At 36.2% G+C, this 12,658-nt stretch overlaps 1 protein-coding gene across 10 annotated transcripts in view; it reads left to right on the top strand.

Moving 5' to 3' along the window:
* The window catches only part of LOC147835390 (uncharacterized), a 136,239-nt gene that overhangs the window by 28,805 nt on the left and 94,776 nt on the right, over window positions 1-12,658 (top strand). Inside the window, exons 2-3 of one of the 10 annotated variants that reach the window (XR_015499821.1) lie at window positions 7,994-8,371; window positions 10,214-11,247. The exons of the other annotated variants lie outside the window; for them this stretch is intronic. The gene's annotated coding sequence lies outside the window, so the exon portion shown is untranslated. Of the gene's footprint in view, window positions 1-7,993; window positions 8,372-10,213; window positions 11,248-12,658 lie in introns of those variants that run through there. 10 annotated transcript variants of the gene reach the window in all.

The following is a 12,658-nucleotide window of genomic DNA, read 5'->3' as shown; positions in this document are numbered from 1 at the left end:
ACAGGGTATAACCAACAAGACATAACAAAGTCTTTGTATGCGTGTGCTGTACTGTTTATGTAGTTAATAAAATCAGTACTTGAGCAGCTCCCTGCTGTGTGTATGAGTAATCAATTGAGAACCGGGACAGGTGTGTGTGTGGTGCATGAAGGGAGTTGTAGTTCATATGGTGGCAGAATTGCCAAGTGAATGTTCTCCTGGGATCTATTTTGGATTAGATATTTGGTGATCATGACAAAAAAATGTGTTGAAACAAAACTTTGTTAAACAGAAATTGGGTAAAAATTTGAAAAATTACGATGGAAATAATTCATAAAATCACTTTGCCTTTCCAGCCATATTTATTTTCGTAGATTTTGTAATAAAGAAGGAGTTGTCCAGCACTTATGTAATTTTTTTATTTGAGAACAATTGTGTACCTTCATTTCATATGTACCATAAAAGGTAAAAAAAAAACAGTATCATAAGAGGTCTTTTCTGTACCATATAAGGAACAACTTTTACAAAGGTACAAAACTGTTCCTTAAGGAACATTATTTGTAGCTTTTTTTCAGAGAGTGTAGTTCTTGAAGGAACACATTTGAAAGTTAAAGTACAAAAAGTGTCTTGTCACTCTTTACTTGTGTTACATGTTAAGCGGGTGTTAAATTTAGACCTTGTGTGGGCACAATTAAATCATATTTGGACACAAAACATTTGTGGAACAACAAGTAAAATATTCCTCACACCTTTGCTTTGGTGCTCAGAATGACTCGACAAAAGTTCTGTACAGTTATTAATGGTTTTTAATGACTGAAGTGTTTTGAAGTTGTAAAAACCAACACAATTTTACTGCAATTTGTAGGTTTTTTTTTTATTTTAGTGGCTATTTCATATGAATTTTTATGATCTCATTTATACATTTTAGCATGATTTACCCTCCAATGATGTCTAATTTTTTAAAATGCATTCTTATATGAATGAAGTTCATACAAATTACCCACTTTTTCTCCAATACATAAAATAGTTACGTTTCCTCATGAGATCAATATCTTTGTTTTCTAGATCCTAACCAAGAAGTGTCCTTTGTGTTTCTCTTTTCATCAGAGAACAGAAAAAATGGAACAAAATGTTATAGCAGCAAAATTGGAGGAGTGCGTTAAAATAAGAGCCTTCACAAATCTGCCATGTGAAAGTCTTTGAATCCTGCACTGTCAGTCACCGGTGATACTCAACGATTTGGGAAGTGCTTTACAATGATGGAGTGGAAAGCTGATCTGGGGGGTGCCGTCCAGGAGTGTTTTCTAGCCTTTTATTTGCCTCTGGCGTGATGCTTTAACATGTCGCTGAACTGGAATCATCAACACCCCCTCCTCTCGCTCCTCTTTCTTTTCGGCACCTCCACCGGCTCCATTGTCGCCTGACAGCACAATTGCTACGCTGCCACCGGCTGGGTGTTCAAATGGAAATCGACTGAATTAATATTGTTACTTATGAATGCTGAAGAATTCCACACCTTTGCTGCTTTACAATGACAAGCGGGGATATACTGAGTGTGCTGCATGCATCTACTATGATATGTGGAAGTGTAGGTTCAGATATACTTCTATGTTTGACTCTTTAGATGTTCAGGAGAATGCAGTTTGAGTCCGTTCAGTGGTATTGTTGTGTCATTGACATCAGTATAGGTTTAGGAGTTAGTTGGCTAACTTTTTTGCCATCTTTTTGGCTGTGGTAGTGCAAACAGCATACTGTACATGTTGGAAAAAAGAGATGTGTTTTATTGATATTTTTATAATTGCACTATTTTCTTTAAAGAATCTGTTTTACAATGAGTACAAAAATCTGCAGGACAGTCAGGACAAAAAAAGTCACATTCATACATGATTTGTGAATGGGCATCCTTTTTGTTAGCGAGGCTTTAAAGGGCTTTAGGGCTCTATCATACACTCGGCGCAATAAGGTGCAAGACGTGTTTGGCCCAATTTTTTGCTATTTTCAGACCAGCGCAACAGTAATTTTCACATTTTGCACCACATTGTTTAAATAGCAAATCCGATTGCGCTAATCTGTGGACTCATGGGTGTGCTGGTCTAGAAAGTGTGTGGTTTTTGGGTTAGGTTGTTTTGGATATAACTCAGTTTTTTGACTACACCTTTGATATTATTGTTCAATTATTAATTTGCTGGAAATTAGAACTGAATTTAGAAATATGGATGTCTTCAGTGGAGTGAATTTCCACCATTTCCTTAAACGAAAGTAAAGGAGTAAAGTAAAGAGTAAAAGTAAAATAAAGAGAAAGAGGACAAATGGAGGAGGCTCGTTCTTTATCCTCGCGCTGCAGATGGTCTGTTTAACTTTTTTTCGCTAGTGAAGTGTTCAGTTTTCAGCAAAGGATGTTGAACTGTAATTGAAATTGAAGAATCTAAAAATTCTGAAAAGAAAATATAGTTTTGACTAGAACTAAAGATGATTTATCAAGACAGTTTTTGTATGGTGGCTTGACATTGTGGAAACTTTTTGCAATCATTTTGGCTGTTAGATTTTGCTGAAAAGGTGTTTTATAATTTTTTATAATTTTTCCATTTCACTTTTATAAATCTGTTTTACAAATGCAATCGTTTGTACAACAAAAGTCATACTTGGCTTGTTAGCAGAACAAAAAAATCAACAAGAATTTGACATCGCAAATCTCCACACACGTCAGAGCAAAGTATTTTGTAAGTAGGGCTTTTATAGAAACTGGAACTCATTTCAGACAGACTGGGAACAAAAGTACTGCAATAATGTAATAATAGCTGATATTGAAAGAATATCTTGATATTTTGCTGGACCTAAAATAAGATGCATCAAACAGCCTGGGTAATAACAAATTATGACTGAACAACAAATAATGTTGCACATAATTTCATTTGATGTATGTAGATGGCAGTTTAAAGACACCTCTTGTGGAGAATGAAGTCACATGAGTTGCTCAGGTGTGAGATTTTCACAGACGTCAACAAAGTGTAAAAATCCTGACGGTTCTGTGGCTCTCGTCTATCAAATCTGATCTTTATTTTGTATTCTCTATTGGATTCAAGTTAGGTGATTGGCTGGGCCATTATACAGCTTGATTTTCTTTCTCTGAAACCTTTTGAGAGTTTTCTTGGTTGTGTTTTGAATCATTGTCTTGCTGAAATGTCCACTCTGGCTTCATCTTTAACATCCTGCTAATGTAGATGTGGGACTGAAGCAGCTGATATTTATTTACACTGACGAAGGGCAGAGCAGAGGGTTGCTGAATAACTGCTGAGAGGTTTCAGCTGCTGTCTGGGCCTTCACTGCCATTCTACAGCTCCTTTTCTTCATGTGTTCAATACTTTTTTCCTGCGTCATTTAATTTTATTGCACATAAATTAATTTGTAAACTAATTAGATTTGTTTTCTTTTTCTATATAAAAAAGAAAAAAATTTCTTTGGTTGTTATTAAAGTCTGGTGAAATTATAATTATTATTTTGCAAGTTTGCAAAGTTAACAATAAAACAGTAAAATACAGTAAAAAGACAGTAAAATAAAACAAACGCATACAGACACAGTATGTAAAAAAATTATGTATAAATAAATAAAAAGTGATAAGATTTATTTAATTAGTAAAATGAAGGGACACACAATGTAACCAATGAAAAAAAGCTATATTATCCAATCAAATGATGGGCTACTGTTTTTATATAATTTAATGGTCAACCTTTTCTAATGGTTCACAGTTGAAAACTTCCGAGAACCCCAGTCCAATTGATACATAAATGTTTTTTTTTTTCTTTTCAAAGTGATACGTTTTAGCTATAATCAATAACATTTCAGCAATCCCTGCTCTTTCTTGAAAGAGTCACAGAGATTTCTAGTAGTTCTGTCAAATTTCAGATCATAGCGATGTGTGAAATCAAGCTTGTCTAGACATCCATACTCATACTTGCACATACTCATATCATTCATACTCCTACTAGTATCGTTTGAGTCAGAGTCTGATGTTGATCAGTGTTTTTATGCATGTTGTTTGTCAGGGTTTAGCTGTCTTGGTGGAAGGTGTGCAACGCTGGTTTGTGATGACTGTGGGATGTCGGCGATGGTTATTTTTGTTGGCCTGTACCGGCATTTCAAGAGGCGTCCCCAAGGCCAGAGACAGACAGACAGAGCGAGCCGACTGCAGCCCCTCTCCGTATGGAAGAGCAGCTGTATTATTCAGCTCCCACAAAGTGAAGTGCAGCCCCTCCTTTCTGACTGCTCACTGGCAGAGTTTGTTTTTAATCACTGCAATCTGCGGCCACTTCTTCCCTGGCTCCCCTGATGGGTAATAGAATATAATGGTGGGCTGATTCTAGGCTTGGCGTGGCTAGCAACATTTTTTTCTCTTTTTTTTTGAGATTTAGCTTGCTCAGCCATGAACTGTAGGTTTTCCACTTTTATAGCTTGGTTCTTTTGTGCTTTTCACTCCTTCGCTTTCTTTTTTCTGCTGTGGAAAAAGGTCTGTTTAAACCAGCATGAACTTCCAGGGCTGGTATACTCTGGTTAGTCCGGTATATATGTAAAAGCAGTGCAGCTGGTTAACAAAAACCGCACTAGCTTCTGGAATCTGGTGTATTTTCAGCAGAAAATGGTAATGAAGGAGCACTGTATTAATAAGGAATTGATTCATTACTTGTGATTTGTGTATTTAATCCATGAAAAAGCACTTTATCTGTTAGAGCTGTGTCAAAAATTCATTAGAGAAATTGGTTCTGCATCGGTTCTGAGGTTTTCAAAATGCATGGCTATTACTGAATGAATTCTGAGCTTAGTTTTTAACATCAGATTGTGCTCTGTGCTTTACAATTAATCGTAATCTGCACGACTTGCATCTAATTCCTTACAGATCCCACTTAAACCTAAAATAGCCTCGGAAGACTTGAAAATTTCATTTCTATTCAATAAACTGCCACGGTAGTTGTATCTGCCTGCTATATTCTATGTTTTGTATAGATAAATAGTTGGATAGTTGGATTTAGTGCTAGGAGCTGGGTTACATGCTCGTAAACGTGTTCATAGTGTAATGTAAGTTTGGAGAGGTAAGCATGATCAAACGTCCAATGAGAGGGGAGAGCATGCTCGGATCCCTGCGGCTAGTCAGCGGGCCAATCAGATATAATAAAAAACACCTGTTTGTTCTAATGATTGGGCCGGAGAGACACTCTTCTTAAGGAGAGGAGAAGGAGCAGCCGGGGACGAGAGAGCAAACACACACACACACACACACACAGCTACATGTGTTGTGTTTTAATAAGAATTTAAATAAAAACATTTGCTTACCTTAATCGCCGACCCTGTCTTCCTCTTCCCTCAACAACTATGTGACAGTACGTAAAATAGTTAAGACTGTTTACTTTAGGTCTATAAGTCCCTGAGTGTACTCTCAGTGAGGGGTTGCGGCTGGAAGAGCATCCACTGGGTTGAACAAATGCCATAGTAATTGGCAGTTCATTTCACTGTGGCAACCCCTTATAAATCAGGGACTCTGCCAAAGGAAAATGAATGCATGAATGAATGTTTGCTTTAGAAAAACTCGCACTCCAAAAATATTACCAAATATGTCATTTAATCCTAACAATAAACTGACGATGCCTTTCGCATCAGTATAAAAAGTGGCCAAAGGTTTGTCTTTTAAGCAACAGAGGACACTGCACATAATTAAAAAATGACACCAGAGGGGTACCTAGAGTGTCAAAGACCCAATCTCAATTCTGTTTTTGTACCCCTTCCCCTACCCCCTGGGCCCTTGAAACAGAGTGGAAGGGAAGTGTTTACCCCTAAGAAATAAGACAGCACTACAACACACAATGCGGTTATGAATGTATTAAAACATGTGCTTGTTTGTTGTAATAATGACAAAAAATACTAATTTGTGCATCTCCTGACTCGTGTGTGTGCAGCCATGCTGCAGTTGTAGCTGGTGTATTCTGGGAAATTTTCGTATCTCTTTGTTTCAAGTGTGGTCCTGAAAAATCTCAGTTTCAAGGGGTATCTAGCCCTTCCCCTTAGCCCTACCCCTTCAAGCTAAAGAGAATTGGGACACCCCTTCCCCTTTATGTGAATGCTCAAAAAGAAGGGCTAAGGGAGAGAATTGAGATGGGCCAAAGTGTGAAAAGACCATCAATATATGACAAGTCTAGTGTAAGAATGTGTTGGAAATTTAAGAATCAAACATTAAAAAAAAAATAAAAAAAGAGAGACAATTTTGACTAGAACATAAGATGATTTGCCTTGACAACTTTTTCGGTGGCTTAACAAATAATTGACTGTAAGGTGTGCATTTCTTTTCATCATTAGCAGCATGTTTTACTCCAGGCTCCTGTCTTCATTTTTGATACCAATGTTAGATTTAAATTTTATGTCGTTTTGGCATCAAATTTATACATCGATATGCATTTTTGACGTGTTTTTTTTTTTTTTACATTGTTTGACTTACAGTTGAGGTCAAAATTATTAGCCCTCCTGTGATTTATTTATTTTTTCTCACTTTTTTAAATATTTCCCCAATGATGTTTACCAGAGCAAGGCATTTTATAGTACTTTTTATAGTACTTACTATAAGATTTTTTTTTCTTCTGGAGAAAATCTTATTTATTTTATTTTGGCTAGAATAAAAGCCGTTTTCGATTCTTTTAAAAAACACTTTAAGGTCAATATTATTAGCCCCCTTAAGCAATATTTATTTTAATAGTCTACAGAACAAATAACTGTTATACAATGTCTTGCTTAATTACCATAACTTGCCTAATTATCCTAGTTAAGCCTTTAAATGTCACTTTAAGCAGTATCGAAGTGTATTGAAAAATATCTAGTCAAATATTATTTACTGTCATCAAAGATAAAAGAACTCATTTATTATAAATTAGCAATTAAAACAATTATGTTTAGAAATATGTTAAAACAACTTTCTTTCTGTTAAACAAAAACTGGGAAAAAATATACAGGGGGACTAATAATTCAGGAGGGCTAATAATTCTGTCTTCAACTGTGAAGGTGTCTGCTGGGACTGACTTTTTTAGAAAAACATCATAAGACCTTTCTAAAACCACACAACCTCCAGCTTGTATTGTGTGCGCCATCCCTAATAACATTATAACACAATAATACACAAGTATCTTTTTCTATTCTAGTTCTGCAGGATGAGGTCTTTGTGACGGTGTGTGCCTTAAGGTCAGTATGGCAGAGGTGAAGACTGTCTTGAGGACCCGCTTTTCCTCCGGGTGTCTGAGAAATAAGCATCCCTCCATTGTTTTTCCTTTATCTTTCGGATGCCTCGTAGTGTCATTTCACAATCATTTAAGCAAGATGACGATTAACAGATTACGCGTTCAGAAGCACGGCTCACAACAAGCTACTTAGATCACAGATTTACTCAAAAGATCCTGTGCTCTGACCCGAGGGACGTTTCAAAACAAATGGCATTTCTCTAACATAACAAACATATTTGCAATTGCCGCTTTTAAATCTCGCATGAGCGCGATTTTGAGTGAGAAATGGGCGTGAGCTGGGATGGGTGTGTGTTTTCTTTGTTTTCTTTAGTGTGTCTAGGGACATTACTTCCAGTTTCTGCTGCTGCAGCCTGGGGCTAAAAGAGGGATTATAGGTTATACACAAAGACAGCTGATTCTGTGTTTCATCGCCGCAGTTTTTTTCATCCCTTTTGTCTTTCTTTGTGTCGTTGATACATTCATTTGTATACTGTACACACTCAATTTTGGAGAGCCGATAAATGGATATTGTGCTTCCAGTAGTGTCAACTTTAAATTGGTAGCTGATTTTGTAGGACAGAGGTTTATTTTAATGATGCAAAGATTTCATTTTTCGTATTTATACGAAAATATATTGCTTGCATAAGACTTAAGCAAATCTTGTAAATATTAAAAAATGTGGGATTTATAGCTTCTTGAGTTATAGAGTCAATGCATTTTAAAATGATTTATTAGAAGCATTGTTTCTATTGTTTCACAGGAATCAGTCACATGCTCTCCACTCCTCCAAGACCACCACAGCAGCTGCTCAGCATACGGCCTGGTCCAGGATTATGGAAACCTTGGGATCATCTCATCGCTGGTCTTGGATCACAAACAGCATTCTTAAACTGATTTGGCATTGTGTTCACATGCTCAACAGAAATGACTTTGATTGGCCAAGAAGGTCATCAGTTAACCGAACTTACCACTATTTACTCTGTGCAACCACAGATACAGGGACACTGGAGCGTTTTAAAGCGATGATTCTTCAGCAGATCGCTCGTACTGTATGTTAGCTCTTGAGAAGTGTCTGGTAGCAGATTTGCATTTGCACTTTCAAGCTTGCACTCTCAGGCTTGCACACTCAGGCAACCATGCTTCCTCTCCAAGTGAGGTCAATTACAATCGACACCTGCACTCATCTGTCACCTCACTTGCAATCGACACAAATAAACCGGTAGTGTCAAGTTCATTTGCGTTTCCATTGACGACGCTGTCAAATAATTCTATTCTATATACAACTAAAGTTGCATACCATGACTGATCCCGCCGCCATCCCCCGAAAAGGGGTTTGTGTATTTATCATATGATTATAATGCTTTAATGTAAATTTACCAAAGCAGGATATTGTTACACCAAAAAGTTTGTGCAACTCACACCGTTTGAGGAAACTGATTGAAACAAACCATTTAAGTTTACAAACTAATCCCAATAAGTACTGTGAACTTAATCAATTTGAGTAAATGAAGAAATTTGAGCAGAGTAAAACCAAATAAATGAAGAGAAACCAACTGATTACTGTTAAACCCAATAAGTTTAATTGCTACAAACCATTTAGGTTAAACTAATCTATATGAGTACTGTGAACTTACTCCATTAAAGTTGAAGTAATGACATTTAATTCACTCATTACCTTCAACACTGAGTTCAAAACTTTTTTCAAATAAGTAGAATTGACTTTCAGTAAATTTGGAGTTAACTACACTCATTTCATTTGATAAAGTTGACTGGTTGGGCTTTGTGGCTAATATGGAATAAACACATGCCTAATTGTTAAAAAGGTACTTACTGTGAAAGTCATCGCCGTTTATTTGTCATTTTAGTTTATTTTAACTGTACGGTTGCACTGAAAGAACGGGGTGGGAAGGCACATGTAAGCAGATACGTGTTAATTTCATCATAAAGTAGTTATTAACAATACATAGTAACTTCAAGTACCAGGATAGACCAATATGGTAAAAACCATAGGTTAGGTGTCAATATTACAGGTGGGAATTCACAGGAGGAGGCAGACTAAAGTACGTTAAGGCCCCATGCTGTTAGTTTTTATGTCAAAAATAATAAGTCTTGCATTTGGTTAAACTTCAACATGATTAAATAAATATAGAATTTACTACACATTATAAGTTTGACAAAGGAAATTCGTTTGAATATGATGTTTCGTCTGAGCTCCACCTTTGCTGCGCTTGAATTTGAGTAGGCCTATGCGGTAATGCGCCAGGTGCCAATCAACAGATAACATACACATGCATGTTTTGCTTCAAAATTTGTTGGCCAAAGACAGATACTTCACTTCTGGTTGATAAATTGGCTAAACACAATTTAATGTGTTTTGTGAATATATATTTTTTTAATTTTAACAGCTAAAATGAATACAGTGGATATTTTTGTTTTAGGCCAACTATTGGGAAGTAATTTGTTGAGTCAAAATTTAGTTGTCAGTTTCCACAATTTTTCATAAAGTATTTTTTTTTTACAGTGTTAATATGCACGCGACAACATTTTCTAGTGAGACGACAGTGATCATTTTCCTCCTTTAGTTATTTTTAAGCATACATTTCACTTACTATGTATCTGGGACTTTTATTTCGAAAACGCGAGCGCCAAATTGTTTACTGTGAGTTACTGGGCAAAGACAGCGTGAGACGTGTTTCAAACTCGCCTCAGGACGGTAAATGCAAGATTTACAGATTATATATTTATTCATCTCCACTCTGAAGAGCCATAAGGTATGTTTAGTTACATTTTTTGTTAATTTATCGTGTTTATTGTAATATTTGATGCGCATGTTTCAACAAACACATGTAGACTGCAGGATCGTGTTAGACTCTGCTCAAATGTCATCTGTTTATGCAGAGGTTAATATTAATTCCTGGCTGTGTTTTCTTTGACTACAGCTTCAAAATACAATGTGATGCATCTCTATCACTCACTTTAGTCAAGTTTAATTATAGTTTAGCCTTTATCCACAACAGATCTGGTGAGCCAAATAGGTTAACGGTACTCTGATTGGGTTTATATTTGTCAAATGTTCAGCATAAGTTACATCAGATTATGTGTGTGTCTGTAAGAGCGACAGCCATGTGAATATGATCAATCATGGAGCTTCTGATTTTATGGACATTTTATGGAATAATAAATGAGCTTATAAAACCATTTCTGGACAATTGTTTAACTTACTGAAGCCATAAACCCACTATGTAGATACCAGAGAACAATTTACCTTAAACCAATGCTCTATATGGCACCTTTTAAATGCTCCAGTGTCCCTGTAAGTTATCTGTGGTTACACTTAGTAGACAGTAGTGAGTTCGGTGATCTGATGACCATCACGTTCAATCACAGTCATTTCAGTTGAGCATGTGAACACAATGGCAAATCAACGCTGTTTAAGAACGTGCTTAACATCGCTCAAATGTTTGCAGGAAATAGCTTTTTTAAAAGATCAGTACCGATTTGTACCGAATTTCAATATCGTGACGACCCTATTTTATATGAATATTTTTAAAACTGTTTTAGTAATTTTTGTATGACTTGGGTATCTTTTTAAATCTTGTTGAGACATATCTTTTGTTAACAAAAGTGAACGCATTACTCACTAAAATCTGAAAAACAAGAGCTAAAAGTGGTCAGCATTTTGTCATCTTGCGCTTTGTCGTAGCTCTTTAATCCTATTTGATTTAATGATTGTTATTTTTGCATCAAACTTGACATCACTGAAGCCATTGTAGGCCACAGAGAAAATATGCAGTTTAAGATGACATGTGAGTGAGTAAATAATGAGAAATTGTCCTTTTTTTCATTCAAACTCATTGCTGTCTGACTGATACTCCCTGACATTGTTGCCTAAAAAACAGAAAATGTACGCTTGAAGAATGTTAGAAATAGACAACAGAAATTTACAAAGATCTGCAAAACTAATTCAGTGCTGTATTATGCATGTCAGGTCAAATCAAACAACTTGCACATGCAGTCCTGTTGGCCATTATTTTTTTATTAATCATTGTTTGATTGTCAACTCTTGCTGCACTTCTTCTACAAGTGATTTCTAGGGGTTTGGGTTAGGGACTGGGTAGGTGTATGCAATAAAACAGCTTATAGATGGATTGGAGGTGAGCTCCACCCAAGTGGCTCTACAGTGAGCACCCTTTCAACCATTCAGGTGAAATGGGTTCTTTATAACTTTTGCTGCATCAGATGAAGCAATACAATTCGTAATTAATTAATTAATTTATTTATTTTATTTTATTTTATTTATTTTATTTATATATTTTGGGGGGGGGGGGGTATGTTGATTTAACTTAAATTTATAAAAATGATTAAGTTAACTTGAAGGAATTGTGTAGAACCCAGCGTATTTTTCAAATTGACATTTTGAAGCACTTCAGAGGTAGAAATTTCAAATGGGAAGACTCAAATTTCTAGGATTTGTTTACAGATGTCTTTATTTGTGTTTTAATGAACAATTTTCCAATGGTTTTGGAACATAAGTGAGTAAGGGATTACACCCTTTTCAGTTTTGGCTAAATCTAATCTATTTAATAGAGGATGTTGTTTTCAGATGCTGTCTTGTTCTGTCACAGCGCACATATTGCACCTAATCATGTCAGTTAATCATGACAACTGTGAGGGGGTGAATTTTTTTATCACTCATCCGTTTACTTTATATTAAGTTATATTAAGTTTGCATAATTAAGGGCGTGGTCACTTGAGTGACAGCTAGGTCTCGTTGGTCGCCGTCAACGAGACCTAGCTCGTTGGTCGCCGTTTCTCTGTTGTTTTATGTGGCTTTACACAGTCAACTGCCTTTTGGACTTGTTTCCTACAATTATTAGATGGCATGGCATGCTGAGTGCACTTAATTGTGCTCACAAACCATTCACGTGGCCTCCGTTTCCCATGTGAGTAAAGTTATATACTTATATACCATCTCTATACATGTATTTGTTTTATTTAAGATCATTTATCGTTTATATTTAGAGCTGTAATGCACTCCAGAATCTGTCAGATTGATTAGCTGTAGGCTCTAGAACAGTCATCTGAAGCGTTGTCATACAGTGTTAAGCTGGATTTCATCAATAGTCTTAACGTACATTAACTAACACAGACTATATCTGAAGTGTATCAGAAGAACCATAATTTTAATATGAAATCATTAAAAAGGGGTAAACTATGTGCCCTTTAATATCCTTAAAGTCAACTTGTGTGTTATCAGAAGGGTCAACCAGACTTTGAGACTTGTATCATCTGTAACTTTCATAAGGGGTTGATGCAATGTAGCGTCCAGCAGCTCTGTGAACTGTAGATCAAACCACAGAGCCTCAGATTTGTGAGCCGGCTGGTGGTTAACGGCTGCTCCCTGTGGTCAGTGCTGTGGTGCTGC

This window comes from Danio rerio, chromosome 9 (assembly GCF_052040795.2).
Source record: "Danio rerio strain M-AB ecotype USA chromosome 9, GRCz13ab, whole genome shotgun sequence".
Lineage (NCBI taxonomy): Eukaryota > Metazoa > Chordata > Actinopteri > Cypriniformes > Danionidae > Danio > Danio rerio.
Note: the sequence above shows the minus strand (reverse complement) of the source record. Positions and strands in the feature narration are given on the sequence as shown.